Below are 18,105 nucleotides of genomic sequence, written 5' to 3' on the forward strand. Positions count from 1 at the left end.
GTTTTATTGATTCCTCTTGCAGGGTCAGAGCCTTGTTAACAGGTGCTTGGAGATGGCCACATGAGGTGCATACAGACAGTTGCTTCTTTACTCCTCAAAGTTCTGGTAAGAATTTAAATGAGTGCATTTTGAAGAGTCTAATTTCAAGAAGAAAAGTATCATCATCACTTAGTGTATAATACCAATACTGGACATAATCCCTCAAGGAAAACTGGATAACTTGCTGAAGAGGCTCAACAATTGTACTGGCACCCATCCATCTTCTATCAATGTTTATAGTCCTGGCTTCCTGTTTCATTTCTTCTAAGCACTTAGGAATCCCAGTTGATGTTGGAGAAAGAAGTGTTCACACTGCTCTAGGTACTTCTCTGAGTTTGTTTTCCCAAATAAAAGTAATCACAAAACCCCCACCCACAAAGCAGAGGATATAATATGCCAGATAAACTATTACAAAGGGTCCAAAGGTTATAAGAGAAAGGATAATGCCAAAACTTCCTCACCCCCATGTAGATAGACTGGGCTCTGTTAACATTATTACTCCAGGGGAAGTGAGCTCCTCCCTAGCCTTGCCGCATGGCAACAGCTGTAGGAGCAGCCAAAACTGCCTGAGCCGCCGCCGAAGGCCGGAACAGCTCCTGCAGCCCTCTCCTGGGCGGCGGCTTTACTCATCTTCGCTGGCTTCCTCCCGGCTTGGCTGCTCGCAGCAGACGTGCCGCCATCTTGAAAGAGTGACATCCACATCTCTCTGCAGTGGGTGCTCCCATTGGCAGATGCTGGGGCTGCCATTGTCTCTTGACTGTCTCCACATCGCCTGCACACAGCGAAGCCTAGGCGGGCAACCAGAGGCAACTGTGGCCTCAGCCAACCTCCTCAGCAGGTTCTGCAGTTAAAAGTAAGTACCAGCTCCAAAGGTTGGAATGTGATATTGTACGGTGTTGGATACTGAGCACTCTGCCGACATAGAGTGAAAATGGAAGCACAGAGGTTAAAGAATTAAATAACGAAGCTAAAAAAGTAAATAAGGAAGAATAAGAGCAATTATAAGTAAAAGACTGGAGAAGGGAGAACAATATTAAGAAGGAAAAGGAAAACAAGGAATAGTAAACAAAAGATAAAAACAGAAAATCAGTCAACACAGGGTATGGAAATGAGGGGCCAGGAAGTCCTTGAGGAAAATGCTGCCAGGTCAGGCAGGATGCAGGGAACAAATGAAGAGAGGCGGTTCTTACAAGATCATGAAGGTGCCATTGTGAGTGTTGGGCTCTGGCACGGGCACACTCTGGAGCTTCTGCTCTGGGCTGAGACCAACGCATGCCAGCGTCTCATCTGTGCAGCTACAGAGCTCACATATGTTGTTTGTAGTGGCGTTCACCACTGAATTCTGAGTCAGTGATGGGAAACCTGTCTCAGACGACTCTGGCTGCCGAGGTACGGAAACGTCCAGGTCCCCAGGTGCAGCTGTGACCTGAGTCAGGTTTGGACGCTGACTGGGAACCTGCCCGGGATGTGGAAGTGTCCCCTGAGGGTGCGCTGGAGATGGAGCTGGGGTCTCCTTCAGGGCTGTAGGATATCCTGCCTGAGGTGAGTCCTGTGGTTTTGGTGAGTTCCTGGTCCAAAGGCTGAACTGTGAACGGTTGGAAGCTGCACCCGAACCTGCTCTGGGTGAGGAAGTGTCACCCCACGGTAATTTGGAGGAGCTGCAGTCTCCTATAGGACTGTAGAATGGCCAACCTCCTCAGCAGGTTCTGGACTTATAGGAAGCCCCAGGTCCAAAGGTTGGACCATGGTACCGAACGATGTATGCCGAGCACAATGCTGGCCTAGAGGTGGACGTTCCAGAATCACAGTGAGCTCCAGACCAATAGGTTCCACAGTGACACTGGGCAAGTCTGAATGCTGCGCTTGATTCTGCCCCACAGCTGGAACTGTCACCTACTCGTGAACTGGAGGTTGTACTACAACTTCCTCAAATGGGTCTGGAGGATGAGCTGGGGCTTCCTCCTGGACTGGAGGCTCAGCCTCTTCAGGGGTGTAGGAAGGCTCAGCCAGGGCCACCTGCAGGTTTGTGTAGTTCTCATCCATCTCCGGGGGCTCTGAAGGCTGAGACGAAGCCTCCTGCTGCAATGGAAGTGGTTCTAGCTCTTCAGGGGACTCTGCAGGCTGATCCTTGGAGTCCACCTGGGGAGAAAAAGATTTAGCCTCCTCAACTTTCTGTCCATGATGAATGGGGCCACTTTTCTGGGAGAAAGCTTCAACTTCCTCAGGGGCCTCTGGAGGCTGATGTGGGCCACCCAGAATTTCATGTGTCACATGGGGTCTCTGGAGGCTGAGAGGAAGCCTCCTGCTGAAATGGGAGTGGTTCCAGCTCTTCAGGGGACTCGATGCTGATGCTGGGAATCCACCTGGGGAGAAAAAGATTCAGCCTCCTCAACTTCCTGTCCACGATGAATGGGGACGCTTTTCTGGGAGGAAGGAAGCTTCAACTTCCTCAGGGGCCTCTGGAGGTCTGGGCTCTCTGCTTCCTCTTGATGCTTTTCTTTCTCACTTCTCGAGTTGCCTTTTCTGTGTGCCCTTTGGGCCCTTGATGACCACCTTCATAGTCCGCAGCCTCTTCACTACACTGTGAATCTCTGGTGGGTTGTTTTCCTGTAATTGAGCAGTGTCCAGTTTTGTTGCAAAGGTTTGGTATTTTAATTTGCGACCCTGAAGTTTGGAATGTAGAAGCATGACAGTTTTTGCCTTCTTTTTAACCTTACCAATTTTTTCTTGAATTACCTCATCTAAGAAATCTTCTTAAACAGAGTTTTCCCCATTTATTTTTGTCAGCTGAAATGCTGGATCCATGTGGAAGAGAAGTGTTCTCTGTGTTGTTTTGCAAATGCCCCACAGGCTCATCTCCTTGTAAGTTTGAAAGAAGTTGTTTAATGAATTGTAATCTGATTCTGCACCTTCCCAATACCCAGAGAAATAAGATGATATGTAGCTAAGTGCACTAACAACACTTTCCTTGCTAAAGTCTCCTTGCTAGTTTTTGAAGGCTGACAAACTAATGGCATTTTCGTCTGAGGCTGCCTCCCTCCTCTGGCTCCATAGCCCAGTGCTGATGCCCTTCTTCCAGGATTGTAATACCTTCATTAATGACCCTTCTGAATCCCCTATAGATGTTTCATCATTTATGGAAAAGAAGAGACTGCTTTTGATAGTGAAAGACTGATGAGAAAGCTTTTTGTCAGTCTGCAGCCATATATACCAGTCAATTAGGAATCAGCAAACATTTGAGTGCTGATGAAGAGAAAAATAAACCAAAACTTAAACCTATGATTGGCACCAACAAAAGGAGAGGAAGAGGTCTTTTCAAAAAGTGACTTCCTGCTAGGAACACTCCATAGTGCAAAATACAGTACGACGTGCAGGACTATTCTATTGGTCCCCAAGGGCCAAGTGTCCAGCACGAGAAAAGCCAAGGCTAGAAGACAAATACTCCCCAGCCATAGGTAGATTTTCTGCAGATCTAACTGTGACTCCTCACATTCACATACCCCATCCTCTCCTGCTTTAGATGCAAAGGGAGTGTGCAGCTTCCTCTCTCCACCTCTTCAGTGCGGTTTATTCTCTTGCTACCATCACAGATGAACCGTACCACGGCCCACTGCAAACAGGTTCCCTTCTGGACATGCCCTTCTTATTGCTCTGCTTGGGCCCTGCTTCCATACATCCCAGCCCCCATAACAGAAGGCTCTATACAGGAAACAAACAAACAAAAAAAACACCACATCCACTCTTTCTCTTTGCTTAAATTTGAGCAGGGATCTGGGGTGTGGGTTAAGAGAGCTGCTGGGTTATGTCATTATGAAATGTTCAATAAGTCAGTGGAATAATACTTGAGGTCTTCAAATGCACAAGGGAAAGAACAAAATTTTTCAGATGCCTGCCTTGCTGTCACTTCATTTCATTTCATTTCTAATATTGCCAGCTTTCCTGGCATCCCGATGTGGGCTGATTTAATACGGGCAGGAGCAGATGGAAGGAAATTAGATGGGAACTCAAATAGGATCTTACTAGAGCTATGGCAACAACTGAAATCGAGCAGGAGTTCCAGCCTTAAGACCAAAGAGGCAGAGGTCAGAGACCGAGCCACAAGTCCGACTTGTGTGTTTGCAAGACTTCCTTCTGGAGAGCGAGCCAACCTCACTCAAGCCCACACAGGAAGATGATTGGGGAACACACTCTGACCGAGGGGAAGGTTGAGGTATCTGCCCTGAGGTACCAGGGGGGGACCGGAGGCCACATGTTGAAATAGCTATCCATTGGTCCCCAGTGTACATACAACGTGTCCTGGCTTTAGTGGACACAAGCTGAATTTTCACTGATTCATGGTAACCCTGATGGTTCCTCGGGACCCCCACTATCATAGATCGATCCCGGGGTAAGGTTATCAGAGTGAAATAAGCCAAATCCCTTTGGGAATAGGGCATCTACCCCCCAAAAGAGTACACTGTGTATATATCTCCCATCCCTCAGTATATTTGGCAGATTGATATCCTGCAGGGTCTATGGTTGCAGACCACTGCAGGTGAGTTCAGACTGAGAGTACGTGTGGTGAAGGCAGTTCTGAGCCCATAGCTTTGCCTGTTCCTCTGCGGGTGACTAATACCAAACAATACAAAATGCCTAGAGGGTAGAAAGAGATTGGAGAAACTCCAGGAGCTGGAAAAGGTGGGTATTATAAAGCCCATGCGTAGTCCTTTCAATTCCCTGGTGTGGCCATTAGAAAAGCCAGATGGCTCCTGGTGTATGACTGGATTACAGAGAACTGAATAAAGTCATACCCCCTATGCATGCTGCTGTCTCCTCTATTGCAGGCCTGATGGATACCCTCAGCCATGAACTAGGAATATACCATTACATGGTAGATTTTGCTAATGCCTTCTTTTCTACTGACATTGAGCAGGAAAGTCAGGAACAATTTGCCTTCACGTGTGAAGGATGACAATGGACTTTCACTGTCCTTCCACAGGGATACCTCCACAGCCCCACCACCTGTTGTGGACTTGCAGCCCAGGACTTGGTTACATAGGAGAAACCACCAACCATGCGGCTGCACCATTATATTGATGATGTCATGCTCACATCTGACTCTCTTTCAGATCTAGAAGGTGCAACACCTAGACTGCTGCAACATCTACAGGAGAAAGGAGGGCTGTGAACAGTACCAAGATTCAGGGACCTGGTTTGTCTGTCAAATTCTTGGGGCTGTCTGGTTGGGTAAGAACAGAGTTATACCAGAAGCAGTTATAGATAAAGTCCAGGCCTTTCCTACCCCTACAACTGTAGCATTGCTACAGTAGTGTTTGGGTCTTCTAGGCTACTGGAGAGTGTTTATCCCACACTTGGCACAAATTCTGAAGCCCTTATACCGATTTTTATGAAAGGGTGTTAGTTGGCATTGGGATAAGATATGTGCATCTACCTTTACTACAACAAAATGGGCAGTCAAGGTCGTGCAGGCTCTGAGTGTGATAGACCCATTAAGGCCTTGTGAGCTGGATGTTCATGTGGATGAAGACGGTTATTGCTGGGGTCTCTGGCAGCAGCTTGAACGAACTCGCCAACCTGTTGGATTCTGGTCACAACTCTGAAAAGGGGCAGAGATGTGATACACTTTGATAGAAAAACAACTGGCTGCCCTCTTCAACAGCTGGTGTTGGCAAAACTGGACAGCTACATGCAAGAGAATGAAACTGGATTATTGTTCAACCCCATACACAAAAGTAAACTTGAATCAAAGACCTGAATGTAAGTCATGAAACCATAAAACTCTTATAAGACAACATAGGCAATAGTCTCCTGAATATAAGCATTAGCAACTTCTTCCTGAACGCATCTCCTCGAGGAAGAGAAACAAAAGCAAAAATGAACTCATGGGACTACATCAAACTAAAAAGTTTCTGTACAGGAAAGGACACCATCAACAGAACAAAAAGGCATTCTACCGTATGGGAGAATATATTTGTAAATGACATATCAGACAAGGGGTTAACATCCAAAATATATAAAGAACTTACACGCCTCAACACCCAAAGAGCAAATAACCTGATTAATAACAAATGGGCAGAGGATATGAAGAGACAGTTCTCCAAAGAAGAAATTCAGATGGCCAGTGGACACATGAAGAGATGCTCCTCATCACTAATCATCAGGGAAATGCAAATTAAAACTACAATGAGGTATCACCTCACACCAGTAAGGATGGCCAGCATCAAAAAGACTAAGAACAACAGATGCTGGCGAGGATGCAGAGAAAGGGGATCCCCCCCTACACTGCTGGTGGGAATGTAAGGTAGTTCAACCATTGTGGAAAGCAATATGGAGATTCCTCAAAAAACTAAAAATAGAAATACCATTTGACCTGGGAATCCCACTCCTTGGAATTTACTCAAAGAATATGACTTCTCAGATTCAAAAAGACATATGCACCCCTATGTTCATTGCAGCACTTTTTACAATAGCCAAGAAATGGAAGCAACCTAAGTGTCCATCAGTAGATGAATGGATAAAGAAGAGGTGTTACATATACAGAATGAAATACTATTCAGCCATAAGAAAGAAAGAAATCCTACCATTTGCAACAACATGGATGGAGCTGGAGGACATTATGCTCAGTGAAATAAGCCAGGCAGAAAAAGACAAGTGCCAAATGATTGACCTCATTTGTGGAGAATAACAATGAAGCAAACCTGAAGGAACAAAATAGCAGCCTCAGAGACTCCAAGAAGGGATTAGTGGTTACCAAAGTGGTGGGGTGTGAGAGGGTGGGTGAGGAGGGAGGGAGAAGGGGATTGAGGGGTATTATGTTTAGTACACATGGTATGGAGGATCACGGGGAAAACAGTGTAGCACAGAGAAAGCACATAGTGGATCTGTGGCGTCTTACTACACTCATGGGAAGTGACTGCATTGGGGTATGGGTGGGGACTTGATAATAAGGGTGAGTGTAGTAACCGCATGGTTTTTTCATGTGAAACTTTCATAAGAGTAATTATTAAAAATTAAAAAAGAAAAAGAAAAACAATTGGCTGCCATGTGTCATGCCTTGCTGGCTTCAGAATCTCACTGCAATGGCCTTGATAAAGGTAATAACCACCTATCCCATCTTGGAGTGGGTATGAGACTGGACGCAAAAGCCAAGGAGTGGTGTAGCACAAATGCCCATACTGGCCAAGTGGGGTACTTACCTGCAGCAGTGTAGTGCTCTCTCTTGTAGCCCCTTGAGTGAAGAACTCCAGTGCTTACTGGGGCCAGTGACATATATTAGTGAAAATCAGGAAGAAGGTGTTTTTGAACCATTAGTAGCAGAGAGGCCCTGTTGGGAGGGAAGAACCCCTATACCCGAAGATGCATGGTATACAGACGGCTCCAGCCATGGACAGCCCCCAAAATCGAGGGCCATAGCTTTCCATCCTAAGACTGAGACAATATGGATGGGAGGTGTTCAGAAAGAGTAGCCAATGGGCTGAAGTGCAGGCCATGTGGCTTGTGATTAGCCAAGAGCCCTCCCCTATAGTTGTCTGCACTGACAGCTGGGCTGTCAGGGCTTTACCCTGTGGCTGCCAACCTAGTACCATGCCAACTAGCTGGTTTGTCACCAACCCCTTTGGGGGCAAGAATTGTGGCAAGACTTATGGGCCTGTGGTCAGACCAAAATAATTACCGTATACCATGTGACAGGTCATTTGCCACTGGCATCCCCAGGAAATGATGAAGCAGGTAAATTATCCCAGATATGTCGGTTAGAAGGAAAGCCTGCCGAAGATGTAGCCCAATGGTTGCATCAGCATTTGTTGCATGTGGGGCAAAAGACAACATGGGCTGTAGTCCATTTGTGGGGCTTGCCCTTGACCTTTGAAGTAGTAGAGCCCGACAGGAGTGTGTTGTGTGCTCCAAAAGGGACTTACACCGAGTTCCACAGCAACATGGGACAATAGCTAAGGGGCCTATACCCCTCATCAGGTGGCAGATAGACTATATTGGGCCTCCACCTGTGTCAGAAGGATATTGTTAATGCCATGACTTGTGTAGACACAGCTACTGGACTTCTGATTGCTTTTCCTACCTGTTGTGCAGACCAGCAGACAACCAAAAGAGGCCTGGCTCGTCTCTTTGCTGCCTATGGCCGACCAGGTAATCCAGAGTGATCAGTGCACCCATTTTACTGCACATACACTGCAAGAGTGGGTGCAACAGCTGGGAATCAAATGGAAGTTTCATGTGCCATACAATCCTACTGCAGCAGGCACGATAGAGAGGCACAATGGCTTGTTAAAATCCGGACTAAAGGCAGATACCAAAAATCTGTGGGGATGTTCAGTCTGCTTATGGACTGTGTTATGGTGTTTGAACAGAGACCCCAAAAGGGAGCCCTGAGTCCCATAGACATGTTAATGTATATGGCTGCCTCCCCTATACAACTGCAAGTATAAACCAAGGAAGAATCTCTGAAGCTGAGGTTCAGCCACAAGAATAATATCTTGCTGCCAGCACCAGCTGCACTGAACCCCGGAGACTCCATTGAGTGGATGTGGCCTTGGACCTTTTGACACATGGACCAATGATGGCTGGGTGTTGGGAGCGAATCTATGGGCCTTTAAGCAGATTCGGTCACAAAAGCCTTAAGACAACAGCAACGTTTTGAGTAAAAATCTTTCCTATAAAATCAGCTAGAAATCTTTCCTGTAAAGTCAGCAACAATGAACCCATCCATGCGTTAGAGACAAGTTTTCCCCTATCACTAAGAAGCACATTTAGTGAACTCCTAGGTTAGAGCTCGGGGTTAATTTACCTAGCAACATTTGCATTACTAAGTCAGAGTTAGCGGTTAGGCTACCTCACAGCATGTGCCTTTTCTGACCTTTGTTAAGCAAGAAACACCTCCCCCGCCCCCAAAATGGCGAACTCCCCGCTTCTCTTTCGGGTCCTCCGTTCCCGTCAGCACCAACCAAGACCCAATCACCCTTCTACACCTCCCCGCCGGCACCACCTAAGGTCCAATTATCTCCTGACCCACCCCTTACTTGCTACTTGTATAAATTGAGCCTGTAAACAATAAACTGTGCCAGCTTGATCAGACATCCTGTCTTGCTGGTCGTTCTTTGTGTCCCTTGCTTGTTTCATTTCTGCAGGCGTCTCCGGCTATGTCCCACGTTCGTCCCGCGGGTCGGGACAGACTGGCGCCCAACGTGGGGCACCCCGGGACCTGAGACTCCTGCTGAAACGTCTGCTCGTAAGCCCTGGCCAGGCATTCATTTGAGTCATCGCACAGGTATTCATCTGATGTCGACTCTGCATTGAGGATCACTGCGGCTCACCCGTCCATAATACAGATCCCGGAGAGGTGAGCAGACGCATCACCCAAGCAAGCATCTTAAATACCTCTTGTGAGTTCTCACTGAACTCCCACGAGGTATTTCTTAGCGGACTCAAGGAGTCCCTCAGGACACGAGGAACAAGGGTTAAGAAAAAAGATTTGAAACGTTTCTTTGTCTTCCTAGAAGATGTCTGTCCTTGGCTCCCTCAAGGAGGGACCATTAGTGAAAAGAAATGGCAATGCGTGGGCAATTTCTTTCAAGACTACTATAGAGCTTTTGGTCCAGGAAAAGTGCCTGTGTCAGCATTTAGCTATTGGAATCTCATTAATGATATCCTGTGCGTTCATCGCGAATGGCCCGATTTGCAGAAAGTTGTTATTAAGGGAGGAAAAACCTTGAAATCCCGCTCCCATCCCCCTTCCGAAGCCTCCCGGCCAGCTTCCCCTTCTTTTAAAACACACCCTTCAGATCCTTTTACAAACCCCTCCCAGGACCCAAGCGAGCTCCCGCCCTTGCCAACAATTGAGTCTCTTTCTCTGTCCCCTCCCCTTGATAGTTCTGCCGATCCTGTTATTTCTCCCCCAAGTATTTACCCTACTCTCATCGACTTAAACCCTGATGAGCCCCTTAGTCCCGCTGATGAGGCCACGCTAGAGGAAGGGCAGCGCGCCATAATAATTCTGACTGGCCATCAAAAGGCCCTGCTATTGTTCATGCCGCCCCGCCCATCCCTGCCGCTATGTCCCGCCCTCCAACTATAAGCCTGCCTGTAAGCCTGCCTCCCTTCCTCCCACCACCACCTTATCATTTCCCTGTCCTTGATCAAGTGTTCCCTGCCTCATCAACTCTCTCCTGCCAGCGTCTGCATATGACAAATGACCTCTCAGTCCTCAGGCACATGGTCAAAAACAGAAAAGAGCAGATTCAACTCCTGCAGGCCGTCCGTGATTTAGATCAAGAGCTCTCCAAATTGACTCACATAACTTACATCCCAAAACCTCCTCAGCAGCCCCAGGGAAGCCAAACAAGCTTATGACTCAGATCAGGGCTCTGGTAGCGAAAAGTCACATGGTCCCTGCATTTATCAGACAGGCAGGGGCCTCTTGAGGAATGACAATAGCTCAGGCAGAAAAAACTAGGAAAACTGAGAGCAATTCGATCCCTAAACTCTAAAAAGAAGTATCTTATCCTCTGCACACAAACCTGGCCCCAGTACAAACTCTGATTAGAGAGGCTTGGCCCCTGAAAGAAGTATGCAATATAATGTTATGCAGCTAAATATATTTTGCCACAAGGGAAGAGGATAGTCAAGAGTTCCATGAACTGCTACAATGTAGAGCTAGTTTTCTGAATTCTTTTAGTGAACATCTATTCTATTTATTCAGTTCATCACTGTCTTTGAGAATTGAGAAGTCTTAAACTAAACTCCCTGAGATAGAAGAAATTTATCTTCTGCAATACAGCCTGGCTTTAAATGACTGGAGCTAGAATTGTATTTGCATTCCATTTCCAGCCCCCTAGACACACATAATCCCTATCAGTTCAGAGCCTTCAGCGGCCCTGTTAGTCTGGGGCTGTCTAAACCTTAACCCAGTTATGTAAACTGCTTGCCTTTAGAGTGTATTCTTGAAAACTGAAGTACTTTCCATCAAATAAACTAAGAAGAAAGAAGACCATTGAGTATTAGAAACTCAAATCTTTATGTCAGTTTGTCTGTGTATATGTATTGTATGAAGAGTGTTACTAACTGTAGTCATTATGTCTCGGTCTGTATGTTTGTGTGTCTAAGTGTGTAAAAAATATATATTTTCTACCTCCGGAGGGTATTAATAAAATTGATTTAAAAACATTCGCTTGTAAAAATTGGGCATTCTAAAACTTCCAGAAAATCTAATTAAAAAATATTATGCATTAATGCTAATTTAAGCTTAACTGAAATGGACATGTCTTTATAGTTATTAGCTGCCAAAGTTTACTTAAAGTCATTTAAGTTGATGTTACCTGTTAAATATTCCAAGAAAATACTTAAAGAAAGGCTTGACTTTGATGTGTGGTGAAAGTTTTATAAGTAATTTAGCATGGTTGCTAAAAATAAGTAAACAAGTGTAGCAAATAAACTTTTTAATAATAATACTGTATTAATCTATAACAATGTATATATCTGCAAACAGCCTGAGAATTTTTGTGGTAACCAAAATTCTTAAAGTTTGCCAAGTTATATAGACATATTTTGTACTTAATGAGAAATTGTGCTGTAAGGCACATTTCCAAAAATGATAAAATATGTTCATAGATGTATCAATCTGAAGAATGCTGGTGTAACAGTTTACAGTGGCCTGTTTTTCAGTGTTCACTTGAAGGTTAAGGTACCAAATGGTTTTAGTTCTAATGAAAACTACTTAATATAATAAGGAAAATATTTTGGTATGTTAAAGATGTGTGTTTTAATAAGAGAAAGTATAAAGAATGGAAATTCATTTTGTTGAGAGTAAAAGAAGGTTAATTGTTCTAAAATACAGCTATTTATTTAAAGGGAGACAGAGACAGACTGAGAGAGCAGGGTGGTGCCCTTTTGTTATGGCAGATCAGCTCAGCCTGTTGCTTTGGGGGAGGGTCGAGATGTTTAGAGATAAGGCGGGATAAACCCAGGTAAGCCCCAGGCAAGCCCTGGCATAGTTCTCACCAGCTTGTGTGCTTGGGACCATAGGGCAAATGAAGAATAAATTACTATATTCTTACAGATATAATCATGCCATGTGAAATTAAAGCAAGTGAGTATTAGTATTGAGAACACAGCAAAATTGGACTCTTGTTTTCAGTTAGAAAGATAAAGTATTCTTTAACTGTTAGTCTGCTCTTAATATTGAAAGATTGCAAAGAGTTCTCTAATTGTTTTATTAAAACAGTTTCTTATGCTTAAAGTCTTAATGAATTGTCTGAGTATTTAAGAAAATAAGATCTTAATATTAAAAAGACTAAGCTAAGTGTTAACAACTATGTAACCTGCATTTGCTTTTAAACTTTCTTATTATCATTCCAGTTAAATAATAAGTGTTATTTAATAACTATGATTCTATTTAGGCAAGTGCCTTAAAAACTTTAGACAGCTTCCCAAAACCAAAATTTAAAAAGGTATTTTTACCTCTCAATTAACACTGATATTTTCCAGAGGGCCCCTGGAACATATCAGTAGAATTTCTTCTCTTCATCAAGAAAATATTTGACTAATTTGGCTTATTTACCTGATGCATACTTACCAAAAAAGTGCTGTCAAAAGGAATAATGCTCAATTTTATTACTGAGTGTTTTAATGTCTGCATGTCAAACACGGAAAACTGAAGCCCACTAAATAATAGTATTTTTTTTTAATTTTATTTCCAATAATGGCACTTATGTATGTACATACTACAGAAGAAATGTATAGACACATGATAGAAGAAAACTTAGATAGAATGATATTACTGATTGGTCTGTTAGAGATGGTGATCATTATGATATTTATAAAGCAGTTTTGTCCCGAGAAGATATTGGCAGTTATACTTGTGAAAAGCTTCAAAAAAGAACTCCTGTCATATTGTATAAGAGTAATTAGGTATATTTAAATATATCGCTCATTCCAGAAAATAATTTTTCCTCACCTAACTTGTAGTTACAACTACTCATGAGCCAAAAGTTGCACGTCATCTTTTTGTGTAGCAAGAAATTCCTCTATCAGTGAACTGTTGAAGAAGAATTTAATAAGCATAAGACTTTCTCCTATGGTGTTTAATAATATCTCAGGCATAAACATCACTCTTCCCCCTAAAGTGCTTGCTCCTGATGCCCCATTAAATTTACCTGTTAATACTACTATAATTACTGATTGTGTATGTATTAATTGTACTCATGTGCCCTCTTATTATAATTCTTCAATCATTGTAAAATGGTCTTCTGGATATAGACTTCCAAATAGTTGGGTATTTTTGCGTAATGACAAAAGATATCCAGCCCTTTCTCCACACTATCAAGGTGTTTTGGGACGCATTCTTCCTGCTCTAATAGACCACCTGGATATAAGCGCAAGAGGCTTCTCCGAGCTCTGCCATCTGATTGTCATGAAAACTTGAAACTTTGAGGTCCTGTCGTTGTTGCAGTTGCAGCTGCATTCCTCCTGCCAGTTCCTAGACTTGTCATTGGAATGCAGAAAGAGATATCTAAGCTGGCCTGTGCATATAGCAAAACAACAAACTTGACTGCTTCTGTATTATCTGAACTCAACCAAAAACTGAGAGAATTGCGAGCTGCAGTGCTTCAGAATCACGCTGCTGTGGACTGTCTGATGTTAAAAGAGCATGTAAGATGTGATCAGTTTCCAAGAATGTGCTGTTTCAATTTCTCAAACTACTCAAAATCAATTAGATATCCCTCATATTGTCAATAAGTTTTTACAAATGCCTAAGCTATTTAACTAGTTTTTTAGTTTCATTAGAGATAACTAGTAATTGTAAGTCTGCCTTTGTTATGTATCTGTATTCCTGTTCTGTTAATGTATGTATGTATATGCAAGTCCACTATCACAGACTTGCTCGTGATAGCGATGATGAAGAAGCTCCCTCCTCCAGCAGATATGAACGTCAGTATGACTCTTCTAAGAGTCCTTGAGTAAGCTGGCTGAGTACCCAGGGTAACGGCAGTGAAAAACCTGCCTTGAGGGACATGTCTGATTGCATAGAGGTTTGTGTCCAGCATCTTCCTCTCCTCAAAAAATAAGGACATTTCATGCATCATCAAGCAACTCCCTTCTCTTCAGCACAGTCTGTAAGACTAAAGGAGCTCTCCTCGCGTGCCAGGTACCCATATGCCAGGTACCCACTGAGGATCAGACCCCTGTACCCTCCCCCCTTGGAGTACTCAGCTTTACAGAATTCTCACTCAAAAATATTCATTCTTACAACAAATCAAGTCAAGACTGGTAGCCAAAGACGGGCAAGATATGGTTGTATAGGGGATACCAACCTAAGACAGGGTATAGTCGCTAGAAGACTATAGCCCCATGACGGGTAAGGATTTCCTTCAGCCGTACAACCTAAGACAGGCACAGGCCTTGACCCAGCCAGAGCTAGGCTGGCTGTTTCAATATAAGAAAAACGGGGGAGATGTTGGGAGCGAATCTGTGAGCCTTTAAGCAGATTCGGTCACAAAAGCCTTAAGACAACAGCAACGTTTTGAGTAAAAATCTTTCCTATAAAATCAGCTAGAAATCTTTCCTGTAAAGTCAGCAACAATGAACCCATCCATGCATTAGAGACAAGTTTTCCCCTATCACTAAGAAGCACATTTAGTGAACTCCTAGGTTAGAGCTCGGGGTTAATTTACCTAGCAACATTTGCATTACTAAGTCAGAGTTAGCGGTTAGGCTACCTCACAGCATGTGCCTTTTCTGACCTTTGTTAAGCAAGAAACACCTCCCCCGCCCCCAAAATGGCGAACTCACCACTTCTCTTCCGGGTCCTCCATTCCCGTCAGCACCAGCCAAGACCCAATCACCCTTCTACACCTCCCCGTCGGTGCCACCTAAGGTCCAATTATCCCCTGACCCACCCCTTACTTGCTACTTGTATAAATTGAGCCTGTAAACAATAAACTGTGCCAGCTTGATCAGACATCCTGTCTTGCTGGTCGTTCTTTGTGTCCCTTGCTTGTTTCATTTCTGCAGGTGTCTCCGGCTACGCCTCACGTTCGTCCCACGGGTCGGGACAGCTGGGTCTCCTGGCATCTTGGGGACAAGGCCTGGAAGATGGCCTCCTCCTGTATAGTCCTGGAATAACAGCAGAGTGACCTACAAAGGTCACAGTAGTATATATATATATATCCTGAACAGCCAGAAGGTAAGAGCATCTTACTGGGTAGTTTGTTTTATCTTTATGGCCAGTGCATGTACCTCCCAAAGCCCTACATATTGATCCATCTGTAACTCCTACAGGGAGAGTGGAGAAAGTCTGGTGTACTAGACCAGGGCGAGATCCCATTCCTGCGACTGTCCTATCATAGGACTACTCGCTTGCATGCATCCTACCTGATGGACAAATTTGCCTATGCTGGTGTCATTAAACCATGTATCTTATCTCCCTTAAGGTTATTTTCTTCTACGGTCCATGTGGCCTGGACCTGCCCTGTGGCTGCGGCTGTCTGGTGATGATTGCTCTGAACTCCTTACCCATTCAGCTACTGACTGTCTGTGGAATAGGTGAATTATGGACTAAATCTGCATAGGATTTTGAATTCAGCTGAGTTCTCTGGCTTGAGGATTATCACAATCTTATTGCTGCTGTTATGGTATGCTATTAGTCTTTTTACAGTTCTCCAGTTTTCTTGCACAGGGGCCATTGTGGAAGATGGGGAGCGAGTAGATTATGAGGCGAGATTTCTGGAGAGGGTGGGTTGTAGGTAAAATTGCAGTATTTCCAGAATCTCTTGCTTGGCCTTAGTGCATCTCCATGTCAATAGGTGTTTCCAAGGGGTGGAGAGAAGTCAATCTCTGTATCAGTAGGCAATTACAATGGGGAGCAAGAGCATATCTGGACCCAGAGGTTGGGTAGTGCCCCTTTTTGCAGCTGGGTGGTGAGAGACACAAGAAGCAGAAGTGGACAACTGCTTGTAAGCAATAAACGAGTTTCTCCCACTTTATTTCTCTCTTTGCCTGATTTTGGTTTGAAGGTATTTTGCCCCAGGCTGGGAAAATGTTTTCCCCCTAGGATTACATGGTCTTAATTTTTTTGACATTTTACAGGTCAGTGAAATCCAAAAGTCTGGGAATCTGAATAGTCAAATGTCTCATTTTATAGTTAAGGCAATTACGGCATAGAAGTAGCACCTTGAATGTCCCAAGAAAACACTACAGTGTATACAGGACTGATGGTGGCTCCGTGCAGGACATTCCTCCAACTGCCCCTTTTCTGCCTTTGCCTGTCCTTAAGCAGGTTCTGCTCCACCTGAGCACCTCCCAAGCAATTGAGATCCTATCCAGAGAAGCCTTTTAAAAAGTTGTCTAGATTCTAGCCCATTCTCCCAATGCACTCCCAAATCATTGGCACCTAGCACCGTCTCCACCCTATCACTAATTTCTCCACCTCAGTATACCAGACCCTGAGCCCCAACCATTACCTACTTCTGAGGTTTCTCTTTTATTTAAAAAATACTTGGCTTTGGAGGAATTGCTTAGATCCTGATAATGTTTCAAACCAATAGTTAAGATTTTATTACCCTTTTCATTATACATTGTATTCATGGTATATATACATCCATTCATCCATTGTCTTCATTATTCCTGTATGTCTCTGCTAGTCCACCTACGTTATGGACACCTCAAGAACAACAGTTAGGTTTTATCTTCCATTTCTAGTACCTAGCACACTCCTACTGGAGGTACTCAAATATATGTGGAATTAATAATAATGTAACACATTCTTTGCGCAAGTAATGCTTTAGTGATACCCAAAATACAGAATTTTCTTCGTTGTAGTCCTCTTGGTTTGCAAACAGCAGTTAGGAACCAGGAGCCTGGGCCTGGATGTAAAGAAGGCAGAAGCCCTAGAATAACCATCTATTCCCTGGGCTCAGGCAATTCTACAGTCTAGAAAAATGTGGGAAAGCGGCAGGACTTGGAACTCTGACTTAGAATACCTGGGATCTGATTTTTCTCTGATACCATATAAAATAAAACTTTGGGTTGTAGTAACAAAACAAATGGAGTTAGCTGAAGGAGATTTATTCTGAGAGGATAAGGTGTCTCACTGAGCCCGCAAAAGGGGTGCAGTTTTATTTGTAAATGGGAAGAGAAGAAAATAACATGAAGTGGAGGCAAGAGGAGGAAATGAAGAATTCTGAAAAGTGAGGAGAGTTTGGGAATGACTTCACAGCAGGCCTGTCCCCTCTCATCCCAGGTGACATCCTGTCATCCAATAGGAGAGTGGCCAGCCTGAAGAGCAACCACTAATTTACCCTGTGGAGAAAAAAAAGATTAGTTCTTGCTTCCTACTTAGTAGCTGCACATGACCCAGCCATTGGTCTTCCACGCAGAGGAATTCCCAGAATCCCCTCCATTCCTAGTTCTCCCTCTGCCCTCCTATGGCCTGATTCTCCTGTAAATTTCCCTTATCTGTGGTGTTTGCCCTCCCATTCAATATGCTTCCCCATTTTCACCTATTCATCTCCCTCTGAAGGGGGAGAGCTGAGAGTTACTAAAAAAAAAAAAATCCCAGGTGTAAACATTTGACTGTTGGAAAAGGTCAGCTTTCACAATCATCAGTGTCCCTTCTTTTGTGTGGTGTTCTTATAGTATGTAAAGCAGTATTCTTCCATCCTGAAAGTTGCCTGTGGAAGTAGCCATTTATTATTCAGTTGGAAGTTCAAGAGAAGTTAAGTAACCATCCATTGGTAAGCTGACAGTTTTGGGGGTGTCTGACCAGCTGATGAGCAACACAGTTTTTAAAATATTGCTGCCAATTATGGAGAGGGAGTCCCATGGCAGCTATGATCGTATGGCTTAATTGTTCCCATGCCTACAACTGATTGAACCAAACAGGGACCCCAGGTCCAAGCTGAACCAGTTTCTCTATCCCAGGCACTTGCAACAGGACTGAGCCTCGCCAGTCTCTGGTTGCTTAGGCTGTTGGCCTCTAAACTTGAGGCAGCCTGAGTCTGGCCGAATGTGGAGCATAGAGCGCTGGGGTGCAGAGGGAGTAGCAAAACAAATGCACCA

The 18,105-nt window shown here is 44.1% G+C and overlaps 1 long non-coding RNA gene across 12 annotated transcripts in view; it reads left to right on the forward strand.

The window, feature by feature from the left end:
- The window catches only part of LOC118969300 (uncharacterized), a 93,722-nt gene that overhangs the window by 18,512 nt on the left and 57,105 nt on the right, over positions 1-18,105 (forward strand). For 2 of the 12 annotated variants that reach the window (XR_012130584.1, XR_012130586.1), the window contains exons 3-4: positions 23-15,232; positions 15,480-15,680. This is a non-coding gene — a long non-coding RNA (uncharacterized lncRNA). Of the gene's footprint in view, positions 1-22; positions 15,233-15,479; positions 16,047-18,105 lie in introns of those variants that run through there. The other 10 variants (XR_012130591.1, XR_012130592.1, XR_012130585.1 and 7 more) reach the window with 10 other exon arrangements.

This window comes from Manis javanica, chromosome 4 (assembly GCF_040802235.1).
Source record: "Manis javanica isolate MJ-LG chromosome 4, MJ_LKY, whole genome shotgun sequence".
In the NCBI taxonomy this organism is placed as follows: Eukaryota; Metazoa; Chordata; class Mammalia; order Pholidota; family Manidae; genus Manis; species Manis javanica.